General features: G+C 39.3%; 1 protein-coding gene across 2 annotated transcripts in view; it reads right to left on the bottom strand.

The window, feature by feature from the left end:
• NELL1 (neural EGFL like 1) overlaps positions 1-17,826 on the bottom strand; it is an 891,388-nt gene that overhangs the window by 187,691 nt on the left and 685,871 nt on the right. The window lies entirely within an intron of this gene.

The following is a 17,826-nucleotide window of genomic DNA, read 5'->3' as shown; positions in this document are numbered from 1 at the left end:
AAGACTGAATCAATAATCAAAAACCTCCCAACAAGTAAAGTCCAGGAACAGATGGTCTCAGTGGTGAATTATACCAAATAACCAAAGAATATTTAATACTTATTCTCCTCAAACTCTTCCAAAAATTGAAGAGGAGGAAATGCTTTCAAATTCATTTTACAACGCCAGCATTACTCTGATACAAAACCCAGAAAAGGACGCCACAAAAATAAGAAAATTATAGGTCGATATCGCCGATACAGATACAAAAATCCTCAATAAAATATTAGCAAACTGAACTCAATAATCCATTAAAAGGATCATACACTATGATCAAGTGGACTTTATTCCAGCGATGTAAGAAGGGTTCAACATCTGCAAATAAGTCAATGTGATACACATTACAAAATGAAGAATAAAAAGCATATGTTCCTCTCAACAGATATAGAAAAGCATGTGACAAAATTCAACATCCATTTATGATAAGAGCTCTCAACAAAGTGCGTATACAGGTAACATATCTTGCCATAATAAAGGCCATATAGGACAAACCCACAGGTAGCATCATACTCAATGGTAAAATGTTGAAAGCTTTTCCTCCAAGATCTGGAATAAAGCAAGGATGTCCATTCTTGCCACTTTTATTCAACATAGTATTGGAAGTCCAAGCCAGAGCAATTAGGAAGAAAAATTAAAGGCATCCAAATTGGAAAGGAAGAAGTAAAACAGTCACCATTCACAGATGACATGATACAGAAAACCCTAAAGACTCCACCAACAAACTGTTAGAAGAATCAAATTCACTATAGTTGCAAGGTATAAAATCAATATACAAAATCTGTTGGATTTCTGTATACTAACAACAAACTATCAAAAAGAGAAATTAAGAAAACAAACTCATTTATAATTGTATCAAAAAGAATACCTGGTAACAAGTTTAACCAAGGAGCTGAAGGACCTGTCCCCTGAAAATTATGACACTGATCACAGAAATTGAAGGTACGACTACATGGGAATTTATCCCATGCTCATGAACTGAGAGAATACTGTCAAAATGTCTATATTATCAAAAGCCACCTACAGATTCAAAGCAATCCCTATCAAAATTACCATGGTATATTTCAGAGAAATAGAACAAATAATCGTAAAACTGGTAAGGAACCACAAAAGACTGGAATGAATGCAATCTTAAGAAAGAACAAGGAAGCTGAAGGCGTCATGTCCCTGATTACAAAGCTACAGTAACAATATGGTATTGGCATAAAAACAGACATATCACTAATGGAACAGAATAGAGAGCCCAGAAATAAGCCCAGGCATATATGTTTAATTAATTTATGACAAAGAAGCTAAGAATATGCAATGGGGAAAGGACAATCTCTTGAATAAATGGTGTTGGAAAAACTGGACAGCCACATGCAAAAGGAAGGAAGGAAGGAAGGAAGGAAGGAAGGAAGGAAGGAAGGAAGGAAGGAAGGAAGGAAGAAAGAATGAAACTAGACTACTATCCTACATCACACACAAAAATTAAGTAGGAATTAATTAAAGACTCAAATGCAAGACCTGAAAACCTTGTAACTCGAAGAAGAAAACATAGGAAGTAAGCTCCTCGATATCATTCTTGGTGATGATTTTTGGGATCTGACTCCAAAAGCACTTGCAACACGAGCAAAAATACATCAGTTGAACTACATCAGACTAAAAAGCTTCTGTACTACAACAAGAAAAAAACACCAACAAAATGAAAAGGCAACCTCTTGAATCAGAGACACTACTTGCAAATCATATATCTCAGGAAGGGTTAATATCTCAAAAACATAAATAACTCATAAAACTCAACAGCAAAGCAAAAACAACAGAACCCCCCAAAAATCAATTAAAAATGGGCAGAGGATCTGAATAGACACTTTTTCCCAAAGATGACACAGATGACCAAGAGACACATGCAAAGATGCCTAACATCACTAATAATCAGAGAAATGCAATACTGTAATGAGATACCACCTCACATCTGTCAGAATGGCTAAAATCAAAAACACAAGAAACAACAAGTATTTGCAAGGATGTGGAGAAATGGGAACCCTGGAGCATTGTTGGTGGGGATGCAAACTGGTGCAGCCTCTGTGGAAAACAGTAGGGAGCTCCCTCAAAATGTTAAAAAGAACTACCCTACGATCCAGTCATCATACTCCTGGGTATTTACCCCCCTAAAACAAAAACACAAATTCAAAGGGATACATGCACTCCTATCTTTATTGCAGCCTTATTTACAATAGCCAAATTAAGGAAACAGTCCCAGTGTCCATCGGTACATGAATGGATAAAGAAGAAGTGGTATGTATACGCAATGGAATATGATCCAGCCATAAAAACCAGTGACATCTTGCCATTTGCAACAAAATGGATAGGACTAGAAAGTATAATGCTAAGCAAAATAAGTCAGAGAAAGACAAATGCCATATAGTCTCACTCATGTGGAACTTACAAAACAAAACAAATGAATAAAGAAAAAAGAGACGAACCAAGACACTGATGGTTACCAGAGGGGAGATGGGTGGGGCGATGGGTAAAACAGGTGAAGGGGATTAAGAGTATACTCATTATGATGAGCATGAGTAACATACAGAATTCTTGAATTGCTATCTTGTACGCCTGCAACTAATATAACACTGTATGCTAACTATGATAAAATTAACAACAATCACAAAAAAATCAGGCCTGACTATGGTAAGAAATCAGATAGGAGAGTTAGCATAGGGTCAGATATTGGGGGTGAGGAGAAGGGAGTTGCCCATGACAATCATCTAATCCTGGAGATAACCAATCAAGCCTTCCCAAACCACCAACTCCTTTGTTCCTTTTTAAATGCTGCATATATAAACCTCATGTGATGAAATCAGTCTCACTCATAATAACACTAATAGGTACATCACAGATCATTTGCTAGTCAGAAGGAAAATAACCTGCAGATTCATAATTGGGAGATAAGCAAATCATCATGTTTTGGTTTGGGAATCTCTTTAAACAAGGATTCTGAATTTTTTAAATCAAGAAATCTCTGATATAAAAATCAACAAATGCGTGGGATGTATATGAAACTTTAAATAATGCATGGGGACATCTCTTAGTAATTTGTGAGTCAATGTCACAAAAAAGGTACCAAAGGCAGCAACTTATTAATGCACATCTGGCACACCACATTATTAAAATAAAAACTTTAATAATTATTATAAGTGAAGGAGGAGGGGGAGGACAAGGAAAGAGGAGGAAAAGGAAGGAAACGGGGGAGGGAGGAGGAAGAGAAGAACGGAAACAGCAAGAACAAGAAGACAGCAGCAACAAGCATGAGCAGTAGCAGTAGCAGCAAATGTTCATGTAACAGCACATTCTAGGCTCTAAGTTCTTTACGCATATTAAGTTATTCAACAGTAAGAGGCGGCGTGTCCTACTCCATGAACTTGGAGCCATGCTATCTGGATTTGTGTCCCCACTTACCAGCTATAGAACTTGAACAAATTATGCAATTTCTTACTGTGTTGTTTTCCTTCCCTATGGAAAGGGATAAACTCATAATTTTTGTGAGGATTAGACAGGCTAAAGAAATCACCAACATGAAATAAAGGACAGAATCTAAATGAACTAAAATGCACTTTATGCAATGGTTGTCCTGACTCAACTAAATGTCAAAGGAAAACAAAGGTCCTAGCATTTATGCAACAGATGTTCCAGCAAATGGAGATCAGTGAAGCTGCCCACAAGTTGCCTCCAGTGCCATTCTGTTTGGATCACTTGTCACCAGCCTCCTGGTTTGGATGGAGGATTCCGAAGATCCAATTTCCATTATGTGGTTTTTGTGTCAGAGTAGCAGAGAATCTGTTTCTAAACACCACCACCTTAAGATCATCCAATTTGAGTGAAGGGAATGTGGGAAGATAGAAAATCCACTTAGCTTTCTGTTACCTGAATTTTCTTCAAAGAATTCTGACTTTAGGGCACCTGGGTGGCTCAGTCAGTTAAATGTCTGACTCTTGATTTCGGCTCAGATCATGATCTCATGGTTTGTGAGCTCGAGCCCTATGGTCGGGCTCTGCACTGACAGCACAGAGCCTGCTTAGGATTCTCTTTCTTTCTCCCTCTCTCTCTACTCTCCCCCCTCCCCTCTCACACATACACACACTCTCTCTCCCTCTCTCAAAATAAATAAGTAAACATTTAAAAAATAATAATTCTGGCCCTATTACATGATCTGAAAAAGATATTTGCAATCAAGGGTCAATTTTATCTTTTTTCCTTCTCATTTTCCTTTGCAAATGACTAATTAATGTAGGGAGTATAGGCACAGAGGCTGAATGACTTTTGAAGGGAAAATGAAAGTCCACAAAGGCCAACATTTATGAACCCAGCCCTTCACTGATTACTAGGGAGATAGCCCCACCCCAAGGTTAGAAGCACTAGGTTGTCCCATCCAAGGTAATATTCATTTTAGCCCATCATGCTGCTATGAGGACCAATTTTTTTTTAATAAGGAAAGATGTTTTCTTTTTTTTTTCAATTTTTTTAAACGTTTATTTACTTTTGAGACAGAGAGAGACAGAGCATGAATGGGGGAGGGTCAGAGAGAGAGGGAGACACAGAATCTGAAGTGGGCTCCAGGCTCTGAGCTGTCAGCACAGAGCCCGATGCAGGGCTCGAACTCACGGACCGCGAGATCATGACCTGAGCCGAAGTCGGACGCTTAGCCGACTGAGCCACCCAGGTGCCCCTGAGGACCAATTTTTTAATCTCTGTCTTAACTCACTCCCAAGCCTGAACAAGGCAGATCACCTGCAGTCGAGAAGTGGGCAGAGAAACAATCATCTGTGTTTTTAGTGGAGTCAGCATTTGGAGACAACTTACCTAGAGTTTTATTTTCTCTCTGAAGAAAGGTATTTGCTTCCTAGTGCTGTAGCAGCAGGGGCTCCAGGAGACCAAAACATTGCCTAGTTCAGTCTTTGCAATAGGCATAATTTCTTTGGAGGCACACAACACGAGAAGTCGGTTTACCAAGAGGCTTCCCTACATCCGCTGCCACCCCCTCCTGCAGACTGTGGAAACCCAGTGAATGTAATCTAATCTAATTAGTGACAACTAAAATGTCACTTGGCATGGGTCTCTGAGTCCCAAACACATGGCTTCTACGTCTGTTTTCAAGAGTTAGTGCCAGAGATGGAAAAACTCCAACCCTTCTCCTTTGCTTAACCTTCTTTTAGTAAGGCATATGAAAGGCAAACATGTTAGGCAATACTTTTTTGCAAAGTAAGGGATTAAAATTCCCAGATTGGGTGCTCCCCTGTCCCTAAAAGGAAAGACATCATAGTGACAAAGTTACTACCCTAAACCATTCCTGTAAAAAAAAAAAAAAAAAAAAAATCAGGAGGAAAGCAAAGGAATGAGAAGCCAAACAAAGGCAAGAAACAGAGATCAATAAACCTAGCATCATCATTACATTTTTAATCTGGACGCACACAGATTCAATAAAACGAGAAACCTGTCAAACAAACTGCTAAAGAAATGAGATGGCCTGGTGTTATCAAACTCATACTGCGAAATTCAATCCTTTTTGAGTCTGAGAAAAGGAACTTACCCTACTTTACCTAAATCACTTGTTTCTCTCCGGGGTAACTAGCTTCACAGAAGCCACAGGCTGCGCACCTCTGAACACAGCTGGCAGCAAAGGTGCATTTACCCATCTTTTCTAACGACTCTGCTCTTCCTTTTCGTAAAGTTGCTGAGAACAAGGGCAAGGGAAGGTAGAAGCAATGATGCTACATTTGTGCCTTCAGGGGTGAGTTTCCCAGACAAGTTCAGCTTCTTAATCACAGCTCTAACTCATTTAGTTTCAGATAGTTAGAACAGCCCTGAAGGAGTGAGCAGCATTTACTTGGCATGGTTAACTGAGTAATTCAGGTGGTACTTCCAGGATTATCTTGATGTTCTGGTTTTCTTCATTTTCTGCTGATGCCTCCCCTTGGGGGCACTTCTTTATTCTTTAATGCCTCATTCTAAGCTTGAACAAGTGGAAGGGGGATGGAAACCATTGTAGTAAATGTGGTCGTCCATTAGAAGCTCAGGGTGCGAAGGAAGAGCTCCTCACTGAGAAAGGTTGAAACTATTCCAGAATTATCTGTGGAGTCCTTTTACCCAAAGTAACCCATATTAGAGATTTGATAACCAAAGGCTCATTTAAAAATAGCCCTATTCCCACTCTGCAAAATGTCCTTTAAACTCCAAAGGGTGCAGTGAAAGGAAGCAAAACAATAAAAATAAAAGATTAACATTTATGAAAGATCTGGAGATTTAGAAGGGGGGTTGATCAGGTATAATGGAAACCAAATCACACCTGGTTTGCCTTTTGCTGTATCAGTGATTCTTAGGCTATGATCCATGGATGTCCATGGGATAGCCTAGCAAGTCACTACAGTCCTTACTCCTTCTCAAACATGCTCAGAGTATATATGCAAATATTTCAGGGGAGATTATTCATAGCTTCCATCAACTTCCCAAAGCGGGATATGTGTGTGTGTGTGTGTGTGTGTGTGTGTGTGTGTGTGTGAGAGAGAGAGAGAGAGAGAGAGAGAATCAGAGTGTAAAAAACGCGAATACCCTGCATACTACTCTACTCCCACCAGTTCTTTCTTCCTTGACCCACTCCTCTCCCTTACCCCTCATTCATAAATATATTCAAATTAACTTGATTTCCAGAGACCCTTTACCAGACCCAGCGGCACAGAACTCTCATGCATCTTCCACCTGCTTCAAGCTCATTAAACATATAATTAGTCTCTCTGGACGATAATCATAGTTGCTCAAGTTCATGAATTTCTTTCTCCCTAATCTCTAATTCCAGGTAGGTTTGTGCCGTAAGGCTTCAGAAAGACCAGTCTGTCATTAAACGGAGGGCTGTAAAGATTTTACTACCATCGTGTGCAACAAAAGCCTTGATCATGCTATTATTGCCTCTATAGCAGGAACATAAACCAAAATGCCGTTTACATGCCCCCGCTGAGGCCCCTGACTTCCTGACAGCTGACGAAGTATGTCCTGCATTTTACCTCTGGAGAGACTGGTTCAAATTGTGTCAGGTCATAGGAGAAAATAAATGTTGATATCTTGCCATAGAGCCTCAAAAAATATTTTTCTACATCAGAGGAATTGCTTTGCCATTCCACATGGATGACAAACAACTAATATTTCAGGAGGTTGGTGACAAGGCAGTTGGGATGCCTTGGAATAAGTATCCAGACAAAAACAAGCCCAAATAAGGAGAGATACCTGAAGCCACATGTCAAAAGATCTGGGTTCCTATTTGAGTCTCTTCGTTAATCCAGTGTGAGGCTGAGGCAAAACACCTAACTTTTCTGGGACTTCATAAAAGTAAGATGAGGAGATAGGGATTGGTTAAAGATTTATTTAAGCTCATCTTGCTAAAAATCCAAATTTTTCTTCAAATGTACATTGGGGTAGGTGCTGAAAGCCCGTTTACTACATCTCACTACTCCCTCCAGCAACCCCTGTCATTTCTTCATAATATAGTTTCAAAACTGCTTTAGTAGGTAGTTCACCCAGATTTGACATCCTGGGTTATAGTTTTCCTTGCATCCCATCTCTGAGAATTCTGGATGACTCAGCAGTCCTGAACAGCTGTCATCTAGTGACACTGATACTTAACAACAGTGACAGCAAACCACTGCAAGGGACTGAGGTACCCTCTGAATTGGCAATTAGAGTTTTATTACATTTAATAAAGTTTCTCATGTGTTTGGGGGCTGCACACTTTTCTTATTACCCAAAGTACTGATCACCTGGAATACTACATTCCATACACATGGGGGAGGAAAGAGAGTGTATCATAATCAAAGGCCAGGATCACTGCCCAGGATTGTCTGCCGAACTAGAGACTACAGGTAACTTTAAAAAAATTTTTTAATGTTTATTTTTGAGAGAGAGAGCAAGCGAGCAAGTGGGGTAGGGCCAGAGAGAAAGGGGGACAGAAGCTGGTGCAGTTCTCAAATTCACAAACAGTGAGAATATGACCTGAGCCGAAGTGGGACATTTAACCTACTAAGCCACCCAGGCACCCCAGGTTTTTGGTAACTTCTTAAATGTTGCATTGGAAGTGAGAGCCTCCCTCACCTTAGCCTAGTTTCAGGATGAGGTGGCTGTGGATCCCAAATCACTTTTTAACACATCTCCACTAAAGTGTTTATATTCTCCCCCACCCCGACTATGGGTGATTGTTACTTATTGTTAGACACATATTGAGGAGGAGTGAACAGTAGGCAAACAGCCCTCAAGCAAATTCCTGAGCACTGTAAAACAAGGCAAAGCCCACAGATGGGTTTACAAAACCTCAATGAAACCACAGTGTCCTTTGGTAGCTCACTTGTGGTTGATGTCTCTCGCTCTCTCCCTCCATACATGGCAGGATACCAACACTTTCCTTGCCTTTCTCGAATGTCTACTGTATGGCGGACAGGCTAGGCACTTTACACAAGTCCCATTTAATTCCCTCAACTTGGAAATTAGATATTCTATTTCCTTCCAGGTGAGGAAAATGAGAAGCAGAAAGTTCTGTACCTCCCTTGAGGTTAGGATACTAATTTGTGAGGGAACTGATGTTTGACTTTGTGTAATTTGACCCCCAGATTGGTACTATCTCTGTCACATCTGGTATATTAAGAGAGACAGAATGGCCAGGCTATATTCTCTTCAGAAAATATCTCCATATATACCATCTGCTGGGGGAGGGAGGGGATGAAATTGTGGGTTTACATTAAGCCAATTCTCTCCACAACGAAATTGCTGTTTATCAGCCACCAGCGCATAGTGTCTCTAATCCCACAGTTGGCATACACCGTATGCTCTAGTGCAGTGGAGGGAGCTTGCCAAGCACACGACACCACAGGGACTTCATGGTAGGCAAACTTGTATCAAATATTCTCTCCACTGAGATAAGGAAGACGCAAATCATTTTCGTGATCAAACAGCATGAAGCTTTTAAATGGGCAGAGATTACATATTACATCTTATTGCTGGAAATCTCAATAAAGATACCATAAACACAAATCTACACATATAACAAATCACACTTAACTGTGACGGGTATCTGATTTATGTTAGGTTATAAATCACTGAATTATATGAATATAGTGCTGGAATGGAGCCCAGAGCAGGAAATGTTTAAAAAAATAATAAAATAAAAAATATAAATAAAACGATAGAGAAAGAAATCTCTCCTTTCCTTTCCCTACCCCACTCCCTCTCTCAGTTTTAAAGCACAACCTGATAGAACCTGAAATTTACTCAGGATGTATTCCCTCCATTGGCAATGCACTTTGCCAATAACTAAAGGCTTTTCTGTTTACCATAGAATAGAAATGAATTATACAAGTAGTGAATACTCAATGCATCATAGACATTAATCTTCTTGTTCTCTCAAATAGGTTTGTTTTCCTGCATCTACGTGATGGAACAATGAAAAAGGAAAAGCAGTTGACATTTCCATTGTATCAGAAGGAAAAAAAGAGTCCCACATAAAAAGAAGGGGGAAAATAAGATAATACATAAAGTAGTTAAGAACAGTGATAAAGCAAGCTCATTTTGTTGCTTTTTAAACACTCATCTGAAATATGTAAAAACAAGCTCATTTTGTTGCTTTTTAAACATTCATCTGAAATATGTAAAAGCAAGCTCATTTTGCTGTTTTTTAAACATTCATCTGAAATATGTAATTACTATAAGTATTACTTTTAACAGAAATGAAAACAGAATAATTTATATCCTAAATTTAAAAGCACAAAACCCATTTGAATGGGGTATTTTCCTGACTTTTATTAATTCTTTACTGCCTTCTTTCATTCTTTGTATGCTTATTGTCATGTGTGTATGTATGTGCCCATGAGAGAGTGACACGTAACATGTTCCTCCAAATGTCAAGTTATGACCTGTAAGAAGGGGACAGATTACATCTAGGCCAGTGTCTGCTCACCTAAGATAACAATCTGACCAGCTGTAATGGGAATAAGTGCCATGTCAAATAACAACCTTCTAATTTGCAGATTGGAAATCAATGCTCACACTGAAACATGTGTTTTGATTTTCAGGTTCTTTAATAGGCTAGTTGCCTTTCTTAATGATCAAGCATCTATATCTCTTTAAGTAGGGCTAGGGAAAACTGAAGCAAAAAGAGTCAAAGCCCTGGAACATGTGGCCTCCCTTCCTTTTTAGCTGAAAACAGTGTGCTGACCAAAGCAAATGGAGAATTAGGAGATAGGCAGTCCTCAGTCAAAGCTCTGGAACATTCTCTACAGCTGTGCTGTGTCCAAGGCCAAGTACCAGGTATAAAGAGCAGCAGGAGCCTCTATAATGAGGATACCAGTTTAGTTCCATTTTGCATGGTGATTCCAATTAGTTGGAAGTGGCCTCCTTGAGTGTTATGTTAGAGGGATTCTAAAGTAGTACCTGGGATCCCAGTAAAGAGAACTTCAGTGAACTCATGCTGTCTTCCATGGGCATAGTAATCATATGTATGCCAAGTACTTGCCACCCCTATATGTGCAATTAACAACCCTCTGTATCACAAGGAAGGGGAATTACATTAGAAGCATATAAGACACTTCTTAAGGGTTCTAAAGGAGAGAGTGAGTAATCAAACCCAGTGATTCTAGTGAAGAATCATTAAATACTTTACAGAGGAGAGGACACTTGAAATGGATTATAGAAAGTTAAAAGGATTTCAACTGGTAAAGAAGAGGAAAGTATTTTTGGGTAGAGGAAACTGTAGAAACAAGACAGAAACATCAATGTCCAAAGACTGGAGAAATAATGAATGGTTTTGTTTAGTAAGAGGGCAAGGTAAATAAATGCATAAGAGTGATGAGAGATAGAGTAGCAATGTTAATCTGGGGAGATCCTGGATAAGACATTGATACAGTGTAAAAGTGTTATTATCAGTTTTGACAGATAATGGGGATCCACTGAAGAATTCCAAGGGGTAGAGTCAGACGATTATAGTTGGGCTTCAGAATGATGAATCTGGCAAACAATTCACAGAATAAAATTGATGGAGAGATCTTTATAGAAAATAGACCTGGCCACTGCAACACTGTAAACTAGGGGTATTCAAATGCTGAGCAAAGGATAGAATATTTCAAGAGAGAATTCAGAGAATTTGCTGGATGTTATTATGTAAAATAAGTACTTTTATAAAGGTTGAACTTTTGAGCCTGATAAAAAGTAGTATTAACAGAAATAAGCAGAAATAAAGCTCATTGCCTAATTCTGGTGTCAGACATCATTTTAAAAGACCTTGGACAAGATGCCTGATTTCTCTAACTCATTCCCTCATCTGTACAAAGAATATACTCCTTACTGCATAAGAGTGTTTGAATATTAAGACGTAAATAATCTGCTTGCTGTGGTAATTATTAGAAAATTCAGGAAAAGGCGTGCCTCAGTTAGGAATAATTTGGTTGCCACGGACAAAACCCCATATAAATAAATTCAAGAGAAGGTATTATTAAATAAGAACATGTAGAGAACTTTCAGAACTCAATACATTAAGTATTGCTGATCTCCCCGGGAATCAAGAAATTTACTCTTCCATCTCTCTCATTGTCTTCTTTCTTCTCTTACTAAAAACTGACTTCCTCTACAAAGCTCTTATTTCTGCTTCTCTGTGAATTTAGTTTTCCTAGCATCAACTCTGTTCCTATCTGCATATGACCTTAAAATTTGTGTGGCCAGCACAGCCTTACTGACTCATTCTCTTTTCTGCATCCTGTTTTGAAATCTCTGGAAGACAGAATCCAGTTGGCTCCACTTGTGTTCAGTGTCCATCTTGGCTCAGCAGGCATCCTCCTGGGTCTTGGAACTAAAATTGGTTATAGGTCCATAATTTCTGGCTGTGGCCAAAGGCAGGATTCCAAAAAAATGAGTTAGTGGGAAGAGAAATGGGGATTTTTAGCAGAAAGAATTAGTTCAGGACAAGAAAGGATGACATGTCCATTTTTGACCAGGTCAAGGGTCTTTCAACACAGTGAGAAGCCAATTTCAAAACAGCATGTGTATCTAGAGTTTGGAAAGGATTAGGTCCAGGAACATAGATTGGTAAGTTAGCTGCTTAGGAGGTGATAATTGACACTGCAGAGGATCTAATGAATCCTAGGGAAACATATAGCACCTGAAAAGAACAGTTTTTTTGGTCAACTTTCTTATGGCCCAGAATCTGATTTCGTATATTACCTTCATTGGAAACATCTCCACTGACCTCAATTACCTCAGGCTACAGACCTTTGTGTTCTGTTATTCCAGAACACAACAACAGGTCTGAAATATAACACACACACACACACACACACACACACACACACACACACACACACGAGAATCCTGTTTCTTTTTATAACGGTAAAAACAAAACTACAAAACAGACTAACCAAAGCTATTCCTATATTCTTTGCAAAATTAGGTGGGGCTATCCATTTGGTCATTGTCAGGATACTAGACAAGCCATCATTAAAATGTGTGATGGCAATGCCAAGAGGAGACCAAGAAGCAGCAAGGCCTAGGGCAGCAATATAGTTTGTGTGACCAAAGAGGAGCTTGGTGGGGCCAACTGGTCTATGGGTAGAACCACACAGCCATCAGAAGTCATACTGAAAGTGCCCTAGGGATCATGAGACTCGGGGTCTGCACAGATTTTTACTGCAAAACCTTTCTTCAAATACAAAGTTGCTTGCCATGCACTAATCTAAGCGATGAATAGACATGACACCTCAGGCTGAAGTGGGAGGGGAGGCCTTAGAGTAAGCTCTTTGGCTCCCACCTCACCCCAAGTGACTACTAAGGTGACTTTGCTAAAACCCTCGAGCTCCACTAAGCAGAAGAATTTGAAAGCCAATGACAAAGACTGATCCCTCTCATGCCACTGAGGAAAGTCCTCTGGCCTGAGATTCAGGTGACTGAGGTACAGATCCTAACAGTAGTACTGAGTTTTGGGTAATGAAATTTGGAGTAAAAATCATATATATATATATATATATATATATATATATATATATATATATATATCTCATATATCATTATATATATATATATCAGGTATGTATATATATATATATATATATATATATATATATATATATATATCAAGTTTAGTCCCAGTGCTGGGCCATACCAGTGATGCATGGCTAAGCCTCTTCATTTATTATTTTTCATCTTCATCATTATTATTTCTGTTTACATGGGCTCTCCTGATGACTCAATAGTAAGAAGTGTCATTCTACAGTGCCTGGCATTACAGCAAGCCCTCAGAAAAGTAGTTATAAGTCTTCTTGCTTCTTGACCAAGTCCTAACATCTTTGGTCTTAAATTTGCCTGTAAGATGAGAAATTAGGACTAGATGAACCCAAATCAGAATTTCTAGGGGTTTATAAAGCTGAACTGGACAAGGTAAGTCAGAAAATCCTATCCTACTACAATTGTTCCAGTAGGGACCACATACTCAAAAATTCCTGATAAAGCCTTTGAACTGTACTACTCTGCCCTCTCAATTTTATCTGAAAGCAACTAATTGAAGAACAGCAATAATTAAGTCAGTCTGCTGGTACATTTTGTTTTTTGTTGTTGTTTAATTTTTTTAATGTTTATTTTTTGAGAGAGAGAGAGAACAAGCAGGGAAGGGGCAGAGAGAGAGGGAGACACAGAATCGGAAGCAGGCTCCAGGATCTGAGCTGTCAGCACAGAACCCGGCGTGGGGTTCGAACTCACCAATGGAGAGATCATGACCTGAGCCAAAGTCGGATACTTAACTGACTGAGCCACCCAAGCACCCCAGCTGGTACATTTTGAGCGTGTGACCTACTATGGATCAAGTAGAAGAAAATATGATATAGTATAAATGAAAAACATGGTAGGAAAATGTGTTAAGATATTGTTTACAATCTCTTTCTTGTATTTCCCCCCTTTATTCCTTCTAAGAATAGCTAGGTTCTTTCTATATTTCAGGCCTGAGAAAGTAACTGGCAGGTCACACGCTCTCTCTGAAAATTGAAGTTCAGCAACAAGGTTGAACAAATGCATCTGGGGAGGCAGGGAAATCCCAGAGCTTTTGATTGCAGAGGTAGAAGCAGGAATGAAAGATCTTTTATGCAACATTGATAAAGAAATGGAAGAGGATGCATTACACAGATGGTGGAAGGCTTCATCTACTCATTATCAGCAAACTCCAGAAAAAAACAGAGCTAGAATTTCTGGAGATAGCTGAATGATGTGCCTGCGGAGACAGGACTGTAAAAACTGGGCTCCTAACTTTGAAAAGATTCTTATTTTCCATGCCCAAATACACACTCGTTGCTTTTGCATGTCCAACTCTGTTCTTCTGATAACATTCTTGACTTTTCTATTATGGACTTCTCCCACTCTCAGTACCAAGGATTCATGCAGAATGATCTATAAGCAACACTTAACCTAAACATTGCAGTGAAAGCCAATTAAGGACACATTTGTTGGAAGAGCTAAAGAACTCTTTTATATCCACTAGTAGGACCAGCAACTGAAAATGGGTGCCTCGGGTGGCCAGCAGCACACATTTCACCATGAGGCAAGAGCCCGCTGGTAATGAAATTTAGCCCAGATGAAAACAGATATGAGAGACATAAACTCTTAAAATTGTTTGAGCACCTTTATCTATCAACATCCTAGCACTGCCCAGTGTAGACTATACAACATGTTCAAATGCTTTTTGGGGTCCATGAGACCCCGAGATCGTCACAGGACTCTAGGAAGGAATCTTCTTTATTAAAGACTGAATTCCCACCAGTCTATGTAATGGGGGCTCAGAATAGGAATATGATTTAAGATAATAAAAACAGAGTATGTGGCTTTTCCTATACACCTGAGTCTATGTGGAACAATTTAACATCCATTTCAGCAGCAAAGAATGTCCTCCACAGGAGGTCAGCTACGTCTTCCCTGATTCTGTTGGTGGCTTCCCTACAGATATTGATAACTGAGCCACTGGTCAATTCTTCAGGCATCGGCCAATATCAATAGGGGCCAGCTAATTCTTAACTGCTCTCACCTCTGCATGATCATATAATTAAAAGACACCTGCAATGATCAGCTCTATGTCATGGTGACTGTAGAGGTGAATGGGAAAGGTACAGAAACCAATAGGCTTTACATGCTGCTGATGGAAGACCTTTCTTCAGATGACTTCTTAGGTTAAAGAACTGTAGCTCAGCCACAGGAGACAAAGCCTTATTTACTCTTTAGTAGAGTGGTAAGAGACCAGTACTCCAAGAGCATCTTCTAGAATAAAGGTAAATTTTTAAAATAAAGAATGGATATCTCCATCAAACATTAGAGTACTCTTTACTTCCAGGTATCCTTTTTAATTCTGCCTTTCTCCTTGGACGGCCACACCTAATGAAGTGTGACTACATTATAAAGAAATCTAGATGTACAGGCCAGAGCTGGCACAGCATAAATTTGTAACATTGCCTGAGAATTCACCATTAGAACACTGGTATTTCATTCCAAAATTGTAATTTCTATCAAATGCAAATATTGTGGGTGGATCTCTAGCTTAAATTCTCCAATACTTACAAATGAGAGTATCCGGTTAGGTGACAGTATCCGATAGTATCCGGAATGAGGAAAACAGAAGACTGAAAATATGGATAAAGACCAAAAAAGAATGGTTCTAGAATGTGGTTTTCAAACTCACGTGCATCAGATTTTCAGGGTGGTTGACACCAAGAAAGCTGGATGAGAAGCCAAGCATTAGAATGGCTGTTGCTTGATAACTAAAAAGACTAGAAGCCAAGGTGAATTATAAAAGTCTACATCTGTATAAATGATTAAATCTGAGATCAAATTTGAATATCTTTTCTAACATTTAAATGGCAAACTCTTTCCCTGTTTAAAAATTAAATCAAGGAAGAGGGATGGAAACTAATTTAAAAATATGCTATTTTGAAGGCACAGTTCCACACCTACTCTGTCCTATTTATTCCTCACTACAAAGTTGTGAAGTAGAGTTTATTATCCCATTTTAAACTTTAAGTTCAGAGCAATCCTAGGAGTTTGCAAATATCACAGTCACTGGCAGATGGGGAGGCAGGATGCATACCCAGGATGCCTGACTTGAAACTCACTCTCCTTCTGCTCCAGCCACAGGTGCTTTATGTGCCCAATGAATGGGTTAAGTCAAAAATGCTACAGAGTGGGCCTTGCTCTCTCTGACTGAACATGCTATAACCCCTTTCCTTAAGTTTCAGTGATGCATGTTTCCTCTAGTCAGCTACAGTCTAACAGACCCTTAGTACAGTTCTCAGGTTATGAACCACCCCTGCCCCAGAAGACACTCAGAATAATTTTTTAGGTCGATTTTCACTTTCCAGGGAATGTCACCATAGGGAAGATAGTACAACTTACCCACATTGCTGATGTTAGCAGGACATAGGACAAACACCTAACGCATAAGGTCTTACAGTCTTCACCTGGGCACCAGCTTGCCAGGTAAGCATTTTGCATTTAAGTATTTGGAAAAAAGAGATTTTGTTCTACATTTTTTCAAAGTAACAAAACAAAATCTTCCCAAATGCCCCTTTTAATTATCTGTTGTTGCTGTTGTTGTTGTTGTTGTTTTTCCCTAATGTACCCTGGACAGCTTCATAGTTTGTGGGTGACTTACACTGGGTGAAACAGATATTTTTCTTCTCAAGGAGCTCTGGCTGAAGATTCTATATCATCAATCCAATAAAAATCTTTTACATTTTCACTGAAAAGACACTTTGTATGTTCTATTAAGATGGCTTTATAGCAAGTGGTATTTCAGCGTTAACAGCCGATGCTACAGAAAGGGTTGTATAATTTGAAGTAGAAAGGAATAGAGACTAAATATGGTGCTTTTCTTTGCCATATTCTTTCCATAGCTCCAAGACGTTCGAAGACACACTGTGAAATGTGTCACTGCTGCCATCACTGGTGTCTGAAGTGTGTTATTTTCTGTTTGACTGACAGGCCCTTTCAAAGTCAGTATCTCTCTTCCTCTCCCTCTTCCCCACCTCCTTCCCTCCCTCTCATCTCTCTTCTTAACATTCTCTGTCTTCTTAGGATTCCTACACCTAGTGCTTTATCATGGCAGTGATTTGGACAGGGACCATTAACCATGGAACGAGGAGAGATATGGAGAGAGAAGAGCTAAAAGCATCACAGTCATATGAGATACATGTGAAAGGGCAACATATTAATGAAGCGGAACATCTCACTCTTTCCTTTATTTGTGGCCTAGACCAGTCATAAGTACATGACCATTGAGCTTTCTAATGGGATCTGATTTGGGCAGAGCACAAACGAAAGTTACCCTCCATTCAAGAAATGGAGAGACACACAGAGGGCACTGCAGGTTCATCAACTTTAGAGATAACAGGAAATTGGCAGGAGGGCTGTGAATATACATATATATGGTGGCAGACTTAATGACCCCAATGAACCTGTCGGCGTGAAGGTATATGTCAAATCCAAAAGGGTAAGTTAAATGGGGAACAAATTTAAGATTAGCCACTTTGCTGCTAGGAAGCTGTTACATGGAAGGGACCAATAGCTGAATTACAAGGAGGCAGATTGCATCTGAAAATAGGAATTACTATAAAAATTTGATGAAATGTGCTGCTTCAGTGGGAATGAGTTCCTTTCACAGAAAACAAACCACCACCACCACAAACAGACTAGAATGAATTCATAAGGAAACAAGCTTTGGATGGAGTGGGGGATGGGGTAGGTAGTGAATAACAGATCTGC

This window comes from Neofelis nebulosa, chromosome 10 (genome assembly GCF_028018385.1).
Source record: "Neofelis nebulosa isolate mNeoNeb1 chromosome 10, mNeoNeb1.pri, whole genome shotgun sequence".
NCBI classification, from domain to species: Eukaryota; Metazoa; Chordata; class Mammalia; order Carnivora; family Felidae; genus Neofelis; species Neofelis nebulosa.
Note: the sequence above shows the minus strand (reverse complement) of the source record. Positions and strands in the feature narration are given on the sequence as shown.